Below are 13,396 nucleotides of genomic sequence, written 5' to 3'. Positions count from 1 at the left end.
CCAAATGAAAGAAAATCTCTTTTGCTGGTGGTGTATATTTACTCATAGTCCCTGGTCTTGGCTGTGCAAGACTTTGCAGAAGCATGGAAGTTACTCATGCTAGCATGAGCAGATACATGGTTGAAGAAGTAGCTTCCACTTCAGTCTTTAACTTCTTCAAATTATTCTATGTTGGCACCACAGTCCCTTGTGTAGCTTTCAGTTTTCTTCTCCTTCTGCTTTGCTGTCAAAGGGCAACTCTCAGTCCTTCCTTGCCTTTGGTCCTGGGGAACCTGCAGCAATGCACAGGTGCTGACTGCTATCATGGCAAGGCATCTTCACTATCTTTATTTCTGGACTATTTCTCCTCTGTTCTTGTGAGCTCCTACTTATTCTATGGCTGGAACAGCCCTATCAGGTCCTCTCTGGGATCCGTTGTTGCAGGAATCCATACAGCCTTGGAGTTTTTCTGGAAATATAAGCATATTCTCAACCAAAGGTTAATAAAGAAACCTTTCCTATAAATTAGACTTGGGATCCTTTTTATTTTTTGCCCAAACGATTTTCCTTTGCCTTATTCTGACATCATGTGTGTTTTTTCTGCTGTCAGTTTTTTAAAGAAAAAATTTTCTGAATATATTTCCTTACATAATATTTTTCCACTATCCCCCCTTTTTTATTTAATTATTAGGATGCTTTTGGGAAATTTTTATAACACAGTTTTGATAATTTTACCCTTTTTTGCAAAAAAAATATGACTGCTTTAGGGTTAATTGCATGTTAAGTAATTTTATCATGAAATGAACTACCAATAGAAATTTTAGTTAACACTTATATTTATTTCAGTTAGCCAATTTAAATTAATCTGAAAACTTGACTATTTTACTGTCAAATTTAATACTTTAACAACAATCTTAGTTTACCCTGCAAATGTTAATGAAAAGGATTATATGCATCCTTGAGAAAGCTCTAAGTATTCTTGTATTTAGGCTAGACTTAGATATAGGGCAGCTGCCATCAGCCACTTCTCTGTTGCCTGGGTCTCAATCTGAGCTGGACAAGTCTCTGTTTGTTGCCTGGGTCCAATCTGAGCTGGGCATGGGAAGTGCAAAGCAGCCATGGGGCAGGAGACCTTCCTCAGAAGGGGTGAATGTTCAAGCCCCTGCAACGTTGGGGGGGGGGGGGTGAGGATCTGTGCCCCACCTCTGTTGACCCCCAAGTTCTCTCCTGATGGCCCCCTGCAGCTGTACCTGTCTTAGGTTGTCCCTCCCGTGAGGAATCTTACCCGTCATTGGCTAACCAGCCATCCTCCGGGGCCAAACAGGGTGATGTGAGGTTCAGTTCTGTCTCCTTGGTAGCCTATGCCCCTATGGCCTCCATGCCCACCACCTGCCTTGGGATCCCTTCGCCTGCTGGCGGGGCCCTGGCATTGATCACATATTTTGGGGAACCCGGATTTCTTCTCCAGGGAGGGCTCAGCTCATGCCCTTGGGCAAGAGACAGATCCATGGTACCATCCACCACGAGGCTTCAACCTCAGCATTAACTGAAAACTCAGGCAACAGCTGTGGGCAATTGGATTGTGATAAGAGGGTCCCACTTGGCAAAAAGAGCAAGAAGGGCCAATATAGAATGCTTAAGTGCCTTCTCAAGGGGCCTTTCACACAGTGGAAGGGACTAAATCCCTTCATGTACTTTTTAAATGGCTGCCAAACATTCAAAAAATTAGTTTGTAAGTTTGGTATATGCTGTTATGAAATACCAAAATTATAATGATATTGTAGAATAATATCATATAAGGATATTCTTTGCTTTAATCCATGATAATTCAATTTCAAACTGGAAGAAATATTTAGTTACTTCGTTTTGCCCTTATAAAGAGGCCAAAACCTTCATAAAATTTGAAATATATGTATATAAGTAACATATTAATTTTTATTTGATAAAGCAATTACTAGCTGATTCTGGTCTTTATTAGAATTGTTTATAAAATTATTGGCTTTTTATTTAGCTGAAAACCTTGATTATAATTTGATAATCTAATTTATTTAAGTAATTAAAGTAGGTATATTCATTTTAAAAATAAAGCAAATTTACTTCTGAATTCACAAGCCACAAATGTTGCTCTGCCTCTAGCGTAATTAAAAAATGCAGGTAGCTACATAAAGTTAGGATTCAATTACTTATAAAACATTGGCTTCTCATGTAACTTAATTTATATGACATTGATTATATCGTAAAAGATAATTTATAAAGTAATTTAAGTAGATATTTTTAATTTAAAAAAAAGGCAAAGAAACTTATTCAGTAAAACTTATAGGTTTGATACTTTATTGGTCTGATCCAAAAGCATAAATAGTGTCCCACCTACAGTCAATTCAAAAATGCAGGCTGCATGAGGCCTTTTTGTCTTTTTTGAATTTCTACTGCTGTTGAAAATTTTGGTTATATTTAAGAAATATATTGTTTTTGCTTTTCTTATAGGCAAAAACTTTCATAACATTTAATATATAATATATAATTTTTATTTGATAAAACTTTCCTTGTGATTTCAAGTATTAATCTGTTTAATTAAAAATATTTTTTTAAGAGAGAACAGACTTTTGAACATTTCGGGGCCCATGAAACATGCAAAAGTTATTCTTAAAAAACCTTGAAATACTCTTGGAAAGATCAAATATATAATATACTATATATATATATATATATATATATATATATATATATATATATGATTTAAAGATTATATACCTAAATTATCTTAGAGAATATAAATTACATTTAACTTGGATCAATGAAATAATCCTCTTTCTTTTAAATCAGACCAAACAAGTAACATATTTTGAATTCCTAATTATATAAGAGAAAATACTTTTTAACTATATAATTTCTCTCCATTTAATTTGCATTTTGAACTTTTAAAGCTGGCCAGTCAAATATATTTTGCATGTCCTAGATTAATAACACTTTACATTTCTAAGAAAAATACAAGACAGCCGAAACCGGTTTGGCTCAGTGGATAGAGCGTCGGCTTGGGGACTGAAAGGTCTCCTGGGTTCGATTCCGGTCAAGGGCATGTACCTTGGTTGCGGGCATATCCCCAGTGGGGGGTGTACAAGAGGCAGCTGATCGATGACTCTCTCTCATCGGTGTTTCTAACTTTCTATCTCTCTCCCTTCCTCTCTGTACAAAATCAATAAAAATATATTTTAAAAAAAGAAAAGAAAAATACAAGACATAATTAAGTGCTTCATTTCTGTCCTCTAGATTTTTTGATGAGGCAAATTTAAACTTTACTTTTTTATTTATATAATTAATGGCCAACTTCAAAAAAAAAAAAAATTTTGTCACAGGAGTTTGGAGGAAGTTTGTAGCCATTCAATGCAAATCACCACCTTCCTTAACTTACTGGGAGAGTGGTTAGCACAATTAAGGTTGCTGACCAGCCTTTCTGGCTTCCTGTCAACATCTTTCTTTTAGTGAAACTGATTTGTTTCAGGGATCATGGAAAAAAAAAAAAAAAGACACTAAACTTTCAGAACTTTAAAAAATTTTTTTCAGGTAGCAAAATCAAATACTTAGCATTTCTCAAATCAATAATACTTTTACATTTTTAAAGATGCATTTCAAATAAAATATAAGGCATATTTAATTAATAGACTAACTTCAATTCTCTAGACTTCATGCAAAGCATACTTAGATCAACATTTCAGTATTATAACAATTCAATAAATTTATATTTAAGTTTTTATCATTTGATTTAGTAACTTCCAAATTCTTTTAAATTTCCAGCCAGTAGCCCTGGCCCAGCCTTTGATTTTCAAAATGGTCACAATTTTTCTGCTGAGGAAGTCAAGAGATAAACTCTCAGCCATTCACAGTAAACTTGCTATCTCCTTTCTGGTGTTTACTTGCCTTTGGGCAGGAATCTCAAGTGCTGCTTTAAATGCCTTGGGAAACTAGCCTGTATTCATCTCCACCACTCGGGTTTTTATTCTGTACCCAGCAAAGAGTTGAGTCCAGCTCAAAACCTATGCGCACTCGTTTTAAACTAGCTTTTCCCCTTACATGTGCACAGAAATCCCCAATGCATTTATGAATTCGTAAAAGCTTTAAGTCATTAGCTGGAAAAAAAGATGGTGAATATGAGGCCTCTTAAAGTGGCTTTTTTAGGGAATGGCGTCGTTTATCCATTGTTTTTGTATTTTATTACTTTTTCAATTTTTTTATTTTATTTTTGTTTTTAAGGAAAGAAAAAGATTTTAAGATAAAGAATTATTGGCAGTTGCTAAGAAATTCCTTTAATCTTTTTTACTTGGTTACAAGTAGTTTACACGTGGAGGCGGAGGAGGTGCAGATGGTATTCTTAAAGATTCACACCCTTCCACTCCAGGCTGTAAGGTTGTGGCTGCACCCCACTTAAACATTCTCAACCTCTCCTGTGCTGAATCAAAAAATAAAGTAGGAATAGGAATTCTCTCTGGACTGTAGTGGGGTCGAACCCTGGGTTCAAAATAAGATCACTGGAGGCTGATAATTTATTTTAAAAAGCAAACAAGAATTTATTGACTGGCCGGGGCAGTCCCTACACGACTGCGAGGCTTTAGGGGCAGGTAGTTATTTTTAAAGGTTCTGAGAAGGAAAACCCCCATTCTACAACAAACTTGTTTGGAATTTTCTGCTGTTCTTCCTAGATAAAACGTTGCTTTCTAGTTTGCTTTAGCCCATTTGAAGAATGATGAAGATAAACTTAGCTGTCTGACCTTGCAGGCCAGAGACCAGATATACCCACAGTCTCAATACCATGCCAGGTACATTTTTTTTAATTGGACAGAACAGCATTGTTTTCGAGGCCAGCATCGAGATAACCACTAAGTGTACATAGGGCTGGCTCTTTAATGAAAAAGAAAGTTCTGCCTGTAACCTTGCCCAGAACTTGAACTCATCCTCCCTGAGCCCATTGTGCAATGAACAAAGCAAGTAAGTGAAGGTCGAAGTCAGAATAGTAGGGTTAAAATTCAAACAGTAGTTTTACCCAAGTATGATTGCTACCATATTTCATTCCCTACTGGTCTTTTGGGAATGAATCTAAACCTTAGATTCATTACTAGTATCTACTAGTGGAGAATATTGAGTATGCAAGACCATTAGTTTCACTGCCTGTATCTATCCTGTACAAAATTAACCAAGCATTTTATGAGGTATGGCCCAAAGATTAAGTCTATAAGTAATAGTAACAGTAACAGTAATAGTAATAGTAATAGTAATAGTAATAGTAATAGTAGGCCTACTATGGCAGTTAGTAGGGTAGTGAGCCAAAGGGACCACGAGTACTAGTTCTCATACCAGTTTCCTGCAGTCTTCCGAGCTTCCTCTCTGTCAGCTAGCCTCTTTCTCAATTGACTTAGGCTTTCCCTTATGACCCCGGAATGATTGGTGTAGAAACAGCAGGTTTCTCCTAGAGCTAGGCAAAGTCCCCCTTGCTTTAGGAACAACAGATCTAAGCCTCTTTTGTTCTGCAAAACTACTTCTGCTAGGGACCTGACTGATTTTTCTAATTTTTCTATAGATTTATCTAGGTTATTTAATTCCTGATCTATTTGTTGATCTAATTTTTGCTCGTACATTTAGCTTTACTTAGCCTTGGACTTTCTCACTTGCTAGAAGAAAAATAAAAAGTTCTTACAGTTACCAAAACCCCTAGTAACACAGTTCCCATCAGTACTGTCCTCACTGAAGTCCAATTCCCCTCTTGCAGGCATTAAGTCTCCTCCTGGCCTGTGTGGAGCCCAGGCTAGGGATCTCACTGGTGAGGCCGCTGGTTGCCAGGATCCAGGCCATTTTCTGTGCAGGAGCTGGGAGTGGTGTAGCCAGGTCTGGGTGCCCGCTACTTCAACAGCCGTGGGCGTGCTCAGGGTAAGAGTGTAGCGTCCCTTTCAGGTTGGGGTGAGTCCTTGGGCAGTGAATGTCTTTACCCACACAGAGTCTCTGGGCTGGAAGGGGTATACAGGGTCCACGGTGGGCACTGGCAGTGCATCTGGAACAAGCTTATGGGTGGCTCTCTGGATAAACTGCAGAGCCTGTAAGGACTTGAGCAAGGGAATGGTTATGAATTCCAGCTTTCAGTTTCTCCCTGACCCTGGGAAGGATGGAGAAAGGTCTCAAAAGGGGGGAAACCTATCCCAGTAGGGGGTACATCTGGCCCATAACAGGGCGAAGGGCAGGAGGTTGGTCCAGTTTTTACCGTTTTCTAGGACAAATTTAATTAAACTTTTTAGAGTTCTGCTCATGCCTGTCCTAAGGCTTGAGCTATACTTTGACATACCTTGCTACAAAGGCTGGGCTGTTATCTGATCCTATGACTACTAGCAGCCTGAATCTGAATTTAATTTCTTGGAGTAATTTCTTGACTACTATAGAGGCAGTTTCTGTCCTATGCTTCAACCTAACCTGAGAAGGTGTCTATAAAAACTAGCATGTACTTGTACCTCAATGCTGGTGGCTTAATCTCTGCGAAATCTACCTCCCAATGCTCCCCTGGGGAATTTTTCTGGGGCCCGAATTCCCAGGGAGACCCTCCTACCTCAGCATTTATTTGTATATAGACAGTATCTCTAGCAATCAGGCTTTTAATTATCTTATCTAAGCTTGGTAGTATCTGCCTTACAGAAATTGAGAAGTGGGTAACCTGATGTAACTGGGCAACTAACGTCTGACCTAGAGCCTCTGAGACCAACAGTCTGTCATCTGGTAGGGTCCACCAACCATCTGGTCCTTTAATGGCTTGCTTCTGTTCAGCCAATTCCTCCTCTAGTTTGGTAGAGGTGGGGGTCCGGCAGGGTTACTAAGACTTGTAAAGGCCCCATTGGTTTTGGGGCATCTTCCTTAGCAGTTTGGTCTGCGTCTCTGTTTCCTCTGGCTTCAATTGTCTCCCCTTCCTGATGTCTTTTGCAGTGCACTATTGCAACTGCCTTTGGGAGTCAGATGGCCTCAAATAAGGCTAAAATAATGTCCTTTCTGGCTGGAGTTGGTAACCACCTTTCCCAGGGGATGGCACTGTGTCCCCATCCAAGGGCCTGGATTAAGGCCAAAAGTTCAGGAACTGTGCCCAAATGGTGTGGTCCAGGGTGACTACTGCTGCCCCTTATATCAGATCCCATCCTGAATATGCTCCCATCAGTGTACAGTACCTCGTCTGGTGATGATGGCAGGACATCTGTCAGTACTGCGTCTGTTACGTATATGTATCAATAGTTATGAATGGATTCCTCTGGATCATCTGGAAGCATGCTGGCAGGGTTGATGGCCATTGTCTTATGGAACCTGACTCAGGGCTGGTCTAGGAGAAGAGTTTGTCACTGGGTGATTCTGGTGTTTGATATCCATCTCTCTGGAGCACCTCAAAGGAGGGCCTCAACGGCATGGGGTGTTGTCAGGGCTAGCTCCTGGCCCAGAGTCTGCTTATCTGCCTCCTTCACCAGCAATGCACTGGTGGCCACTGCCCAGAGGCACACTGGCCACCCTGCTGCCACGGGGTCTAGCCTCTTAGACAGATAGACAACAGGTCTCTTCCAGGGACCTAGAGTCTAAGTGAGAACCTCTTTTGGCAATGCCCCTTACCTCACTCACGTAGAGGTGGAAGAGCTTTGTGACATTTGGCAAGGCTAGGGCAGGTGCTGAGACGAGAGCCTTCTTTAGCTCCTCAAAGGCCCATTGTTCCACTTTGGTCCTGTTCAGCGGCTGCATTCCCCCAGTACGTGTTCCTTCCTAGGTCTGCAGTCCTTCTTGATGTCCAAGGAAAACAGGCAGTTTGTCTGGTGGCTCCCTGGACTGATATCTTCTTAGAGGTGCATCAGTTCTGTCAAGACTGAATAGGCTGCCTCAGTATCCACCAGGAAACTAATAGGTTTGCCCTCTACTTGTAAGGTTACCCGTGGGGGCTTAATTGAAAGGAGCTTCGGTCCTGTCAGTCTTCTTTTTCTAAGTTAAAAAACCGTTGGAGTCTAAGTCTCCCTTTCTTTCAGACCGTCTCTGTCTTGTTCTTTCCCTCTCTCCCTCTCTAGACCTCTACTTCTGCTGTTTCCTTCTCTCCCTGATTCTCCTCATCACATGTATAACCTCCATAAAAATTTTTACTATTTTACATTGGTCTTTAAACCTTTTTTCTATGTTTTTCAAAAATGTGTAACCATGCCTCAAATCTTATTATTTTAAAATATTTAGAAAAGGCAGAGGGAGGAGAGAGCAGGCTCAGCACCCTGTTCCCAGGCTCTAGCCGCTTGAAATTTAAAATGCCACATTTTCCCTACAGATAAGGATCTCAGATTCTGATAAGCCTGAAAAGGGGAATGGGAGAATTTCTAACTGTGCCTTTAAGCCCCCTAGCAGAACACGGTGAAAAGTGTCCAAGCAGTCACCCAGGGGGTTGGGGTCTCATTGGGGTGCAGGAGGTCACAAAGGAATTTCTCTCCTCACCGAAACCACCACCTGCAGCTACTCTAAACAGCCCCTGGAGGTGGGCGGAGGCAGGGAACACGAGGGTCCCAGGTGGTGAAAGAAGTGCTCCCGCCAGGGCGTTTTCATCTGGCAGTCCGCCAATTGGGAACCAGCGACCTCTACACTGCAATCAGACTCCCTGAACTTTTTGAAAAGCTCCTCTACGTGTGTTTCTATTAATATTACTGATTTTAAAACTATAACTTAAGCCGAGACCGGTTTGGCTCAATGGATAGAGCGTCGGCTTGGGGACTGAAGGGACCCGGGTTCGATTCCGGTCAAGGGCATGTACCTTGGTTGCAGGCATATCCCCAGTAGGGGGTGTGCAAGAGGCGGCTGATCGATGACTCTCTCTCATCGATGTTTCTAACTCTCTCTCTTCCTCTCTGTACAAAATCAATAAAATATATATTTTTTAAAATCTATAACTTAAGAGTTGACATACACATATAAGGACCAAGCTGCCCTCAAAATATTTTCCTTTTCTTTTAAAGATTTTACAATGTACTGTAATCATTAATCACATCAAACTTAAATTGATCAATTGAAACAAACAATTCTGAGACGATCCTCTACCACTGATCAAGACTGGGTGGTGGCAGAAATAAGATTCATTTAGTTTTTTTAGCTTGCTGGGCAGACTTGGCGACTTTGCCAGATCAAGCTTCCTTCTTGTAAATAGTTAACTTTAGATTTGGTCTCTGCTTATAACTTTTTGTACCACAATTGTTACAATTTCATACCTTCAAATTAATAAACATATAAATCCTGTTAGGTGGGCCAATTCCCCTCTGACAGAAAGCAAAGCACCCCTGGGAAAAAGGAATCCCAGTGGCCACTCGGGGCGTTTTGCTAGCCGTCAGAGCACTCAGCTTTAAACAAATTAAAGGTTTCTTTCTCTTTTTTATAGATTTTCACACTTATATGAATAAATAATTATACCCAAGCAAACAAATAAAACATCAAACAAACGTCTGTACTTAAACCCTTTCAGTAAACAAGTACTATTACAGTGTTTCAGCAAAACAGAAATGGCACTCATGTTGGACAAAGGAAACAAGATCAATACTCTAGGAACTGTGAGGGGAAAGTTATCCTACAGACCGGCGTTGACCTGGGAAAAAGAGTGGTTAAATCAAAAGCATTAACATCAGAGCCGTAGTCATTCACCTGTTTCTTGAAGTCCTGGAAATTAAAAAAACAAAAACAAAAAACTGTAGAGGGGAACACGGAGACACCGACAGACCTTGACCCATTTTGACGGAAACCAAAACACAAAACACAAAACACAAAACAAATAGGCCTGACACAAACATGACAAAACACAAGACAACCCTTCCGGACACCTGGGGCCAAGGACACCATAGTGTCCTCCCAGGCCGAGGACACCGTCGTGTCCTCCAGCCAGAGCCTGAAGGTTAAGCTGCCTCCAGCCCTCCAAGGACTCTTACCCTTTTGAGATCTCAACCATAACCTGAGCACCTTACCTTATGAGACTGGTCTCCCTGATTTCAATAAATCCTTGCGGCTTCGCCGGCTAAGGTCCCCGAAAGGAGGGAGAGCCTCCTGCCCCTTCTGGGGGGGTCCCTCTCTCCTCTCGCGAAAGGGAGAGCCTCCTGTGGAGGACAACCTCCTGCCCTTTCGGGAGGTCCCTCTCTCCTCTTGTGAGGGAGAGCCTCCTGCCCCTGGGGGGTCCCTCTCTTCTCTCTTCCGGGTATCTCGCTGGGGCCTCCAAATGTTGTGGGGTCGAAACCTGGGTTCAAAATAAGACCACCGGAGGCTGATAATTTATTTTAAAAAAGCAAACAAGGATTTATTGAACTGGCCAGGTCAGCTGTAAGAGTACCACACGCAGGCGGACTCCAAACGACTGCGAGGCTTTAGGGGCAGGTAGTTATTTTTAAAGGTTCTGAGAAAGAAAACCCCCATTCTACAACAAACTTGTTTGGAATTTTCTGCTGTTCTTCCTAGATAAAATGTTGCTTTCTAGTTTGCTTTAGCCCGTTTGAAGAATGATGAAGATAAACTTAGCTGTCTGACCTTGCAGGCCAGAGACCAGATATACCCACAGTCTCAATACCATGCCAGGTGCATTTTTTTTTAATTGGACAGAACAGCATTGTTTTCGAGGCCAGCATCGAGATAACCACTAAGTGTACATAGGGCTGGCTCTTTAATGAAAAAGAAAGTTCTGCGTGTAACCTTGCTCAGAACTTGAACTCATCCTCCCTAAGCCCATTGCGTGATGAACAAAGCAAGTAAGTGAAGGTCGAAGTCAGAATAGTAGGGTTAAAATTTAAACAGTAGATTTTACCCAAGTATGATTACTACCATATTTCACTACTAACCTTTTCCCAGGTTTCATCAACAAACGTTAAGAAAGAAATAAAGAATCAGCCGGGACCGGTTTGGCTCAATGGATAGAGCGTCGGCTTGGGGACTGAAGGGTCCCGGGTTCGATTCCGGTCAAGGGCATGTACCTTGGTTGCGGGCATATCCCCAGTAGGGGGTGTGCAAGAGGCAGCTGATCGATGACTCTCTCTCATCGATGTTTCTAACTCTCTATCTCCCTTCCTCTCTGTACAAAATCAATAAAATATACTTAAAAAAAAAAAAAAAGAAATAAAGAATCTGACTACTCTTAACAAAATCTCTTTGAGCCATGAGCGTAGTTTAAAGCATTTATAAGGATTACCCATGTTTTACTCCCAGCTAATTCACTTTCATAACAATACACTCCCTCTACCTTACAGTTCCTTTAATCTGTGGCTCGCAATTGTAGGGAGCGATCCCTTGCCTTACCTCTTGTTGCCTCTTTCGGCCCACAGCCCCACGTTGGGCACCAGAATGCGGGGGCCTGAAGCTGCAGGGATCTCCCTTTTCCATGTCCTGCATGGAAAGAGAGATGAATGAACCGGTTCTAAGTGGAGGTGCCCAGGGATTGAGAAATATTAGAAATAAAGAGAGAAGACATGGAAATAGGGAGAAGCTGCTGACCTCCTCTGCTGGAGAGACAGACTGACAACCTCCTGAACCATGCAGCACATCTATTTATACTCCAATCCAACAAGAGGTTTCACAGGAAAAGAAGGAGCCTGGGAGAGTCCAGGTTCCACCCACTCCTTCCTCCTGAACAAACACATTAGTTAGGGACTAAGAACATCTCCACACTCCCAGGGCGGGAGTGCAGCTGACATGATTCTGCCAATATCCCGGGCCCAGTCAGCAACAATCTACAGAATGTCCAGGTGTCTTCCCATTTGGCCCTCTACAAAGTGATTATCTGTATTTTCAAAGGAATAATTTTTTATGTGCTTAAACCACATCTCGTAGACATTAACATTCTATTGGAAAGAAATGCAGTATACCAAATAAAATATCCAGTACCGCTCTAACTGATCTGGCTCAATGGATAGAGCATCAGCCTGCAGACTGAAGGGTCACAGGTTTGATTCTGGTCAAGGGCATATACCTTGGTTGTGGGCACATCCCCAGTGGAAGGTGGACAGGAGGCAGCTAATTGATGTTTCTCTCTCATCGATGTTTCTGGCTCTCTATCCCTCTCCCTTCTTCTCTGTAAAAAAATCAATAAAATATATTTAAAAATATATCCGCCGAAACCGGTCTGGCTCAGTGGATAGAGCATCGGCCTGCAGACTGAAAGGTCCCAGGTTCGATTCCGGTCAAGGGCATGTACCTTGGTTGTGGGCACATCCCCAGTGGGGAGTGTGCAGGATGCAGCTGGTCGATGTTTCTCATCGACATTTCTAGCTCTCAATCCCTTTCCCTTCCTCTCTGTGAAAAATCAATAAAATATATATTTAAAAAATAAATAAATAAAAATATATCCAGTACCTCTTTCCAATAGGTAAATAGCATTTATAATTCTTTGGACTAGAAAAATACATTGTGATAAAAATATTTTTGTCTGTTTTTCTATATGTAGGTATATGTGTTCATGGGTCAATGCTCAACCACTGAGCAACACCAGCCAGGCTATTCTTGTTTTTTTGTGGTCTCTCAGATTGTTGTCTATAGGGCTGTACCAGTCTAAGTTTGATATAGTCCCATTTGCCTTTACTTCTCTTGCCTTTGGAGTCAAATTCAAAAATATTTTCTATGACCAAGGTGTATACATTTGATACCTATGTTTTCTTCTATATAACATTGTTTCTGGTTAGGTTTTTGGTCCATTTTGAATTAATTTTGGCACAAACTTTAATCCAGTTTCATTCACTTGCATGTGGCTTTCCAGTTTTTCCAACACCACTTACTGAAGAGACTTATGTTTATTCCATTGTGTGTTTCTGCTTTTTTGTCGAAAATTATGTCCGAGCTAGGCTCTTCTCTTCCATTGATCTGTGTGTCTGTTACTCTGCCAATACCATGCTGTTTCGATCATTGTAGCCCTGTAGTATAATTTGAAGTCAGATAGCATGATACCTCAAGCTTTGTTCTTTTTTCTCAGGATTGCTTTGGCTATTTGGGGTTTGTTGTGGTTCCATATAAATCAGATGATTTCTCATTCTATTTCTTTTAAAAACTACGTTGGGATTTTTATAGGGATTATATTAAATCTATATATTGCTTTGGGTAATATGACCATATTAAAATTTAATATAATTCTGATTCTTTCAATCCATGAACATTATATAATGTTCTTTTTTTAAGTATATTTTATTGATTTTTTACAGAGAGGAAGGGAGAGGAATAGAGAACCAGAAACATCAATGAGAGAGAAATATTGACCAGATGCCTCCTGCACACCCCCCACCGGGGATGTGCCCGCAACCAATGCACATGCCCTTGACCGGAATCGAACCTGTGACCCCTCAGTCTGCAGACCGACACTTTATCCACTGAGCCAAACTGGCTTAGGCAATTATATAATGTTCTTAATATAATCCTGATTATTATAATG

General features: G+C 41.0%; 1 long non-coding RNA gene across 1 annotated transcript; it reads right to left on the bottom strand.

The window, feature by feature from the left end:
• Positions 1-207: 207 nt before the first annotated feature.
• Positions 208-11,400, bottom strand: LOC123652437. The gene is made up of 3 exons (XR_006741788.1): positions 11,278-11,400; positions 3,385-3,387; positions 208-255 (listed from the first exon to the last, which is right to left on the bottom strand). It is a non-coding gene; the product is annotated as an uncharacterized LOC123652437 (long non-coding RNA).
• Between the last annotated feature and the right edge of the window lie 1,996 nt (positions 11,401-13,396).

This window comes from Pipistrellus kuhlii, unplaced genomic scaffold (assembly GCF_014108245.1).
Source record: "Pipistrellus kuhlii isolate mPipKuh1 unplaced genomic scaffold, mPipKuh1.p scaffold_m20_p_16, whole genome shotgun sequence".
Classification (NCBI taxonomy): Eukaryota; Metazoa; Chordata; class Mammalia; order Chiroptera; family Vespertilionidae; genus Pipistrellus; species Pipistrellus kuhlii.
This window is presented reverse-complemented; position numbering and strand designations above follow the sequence as displayed.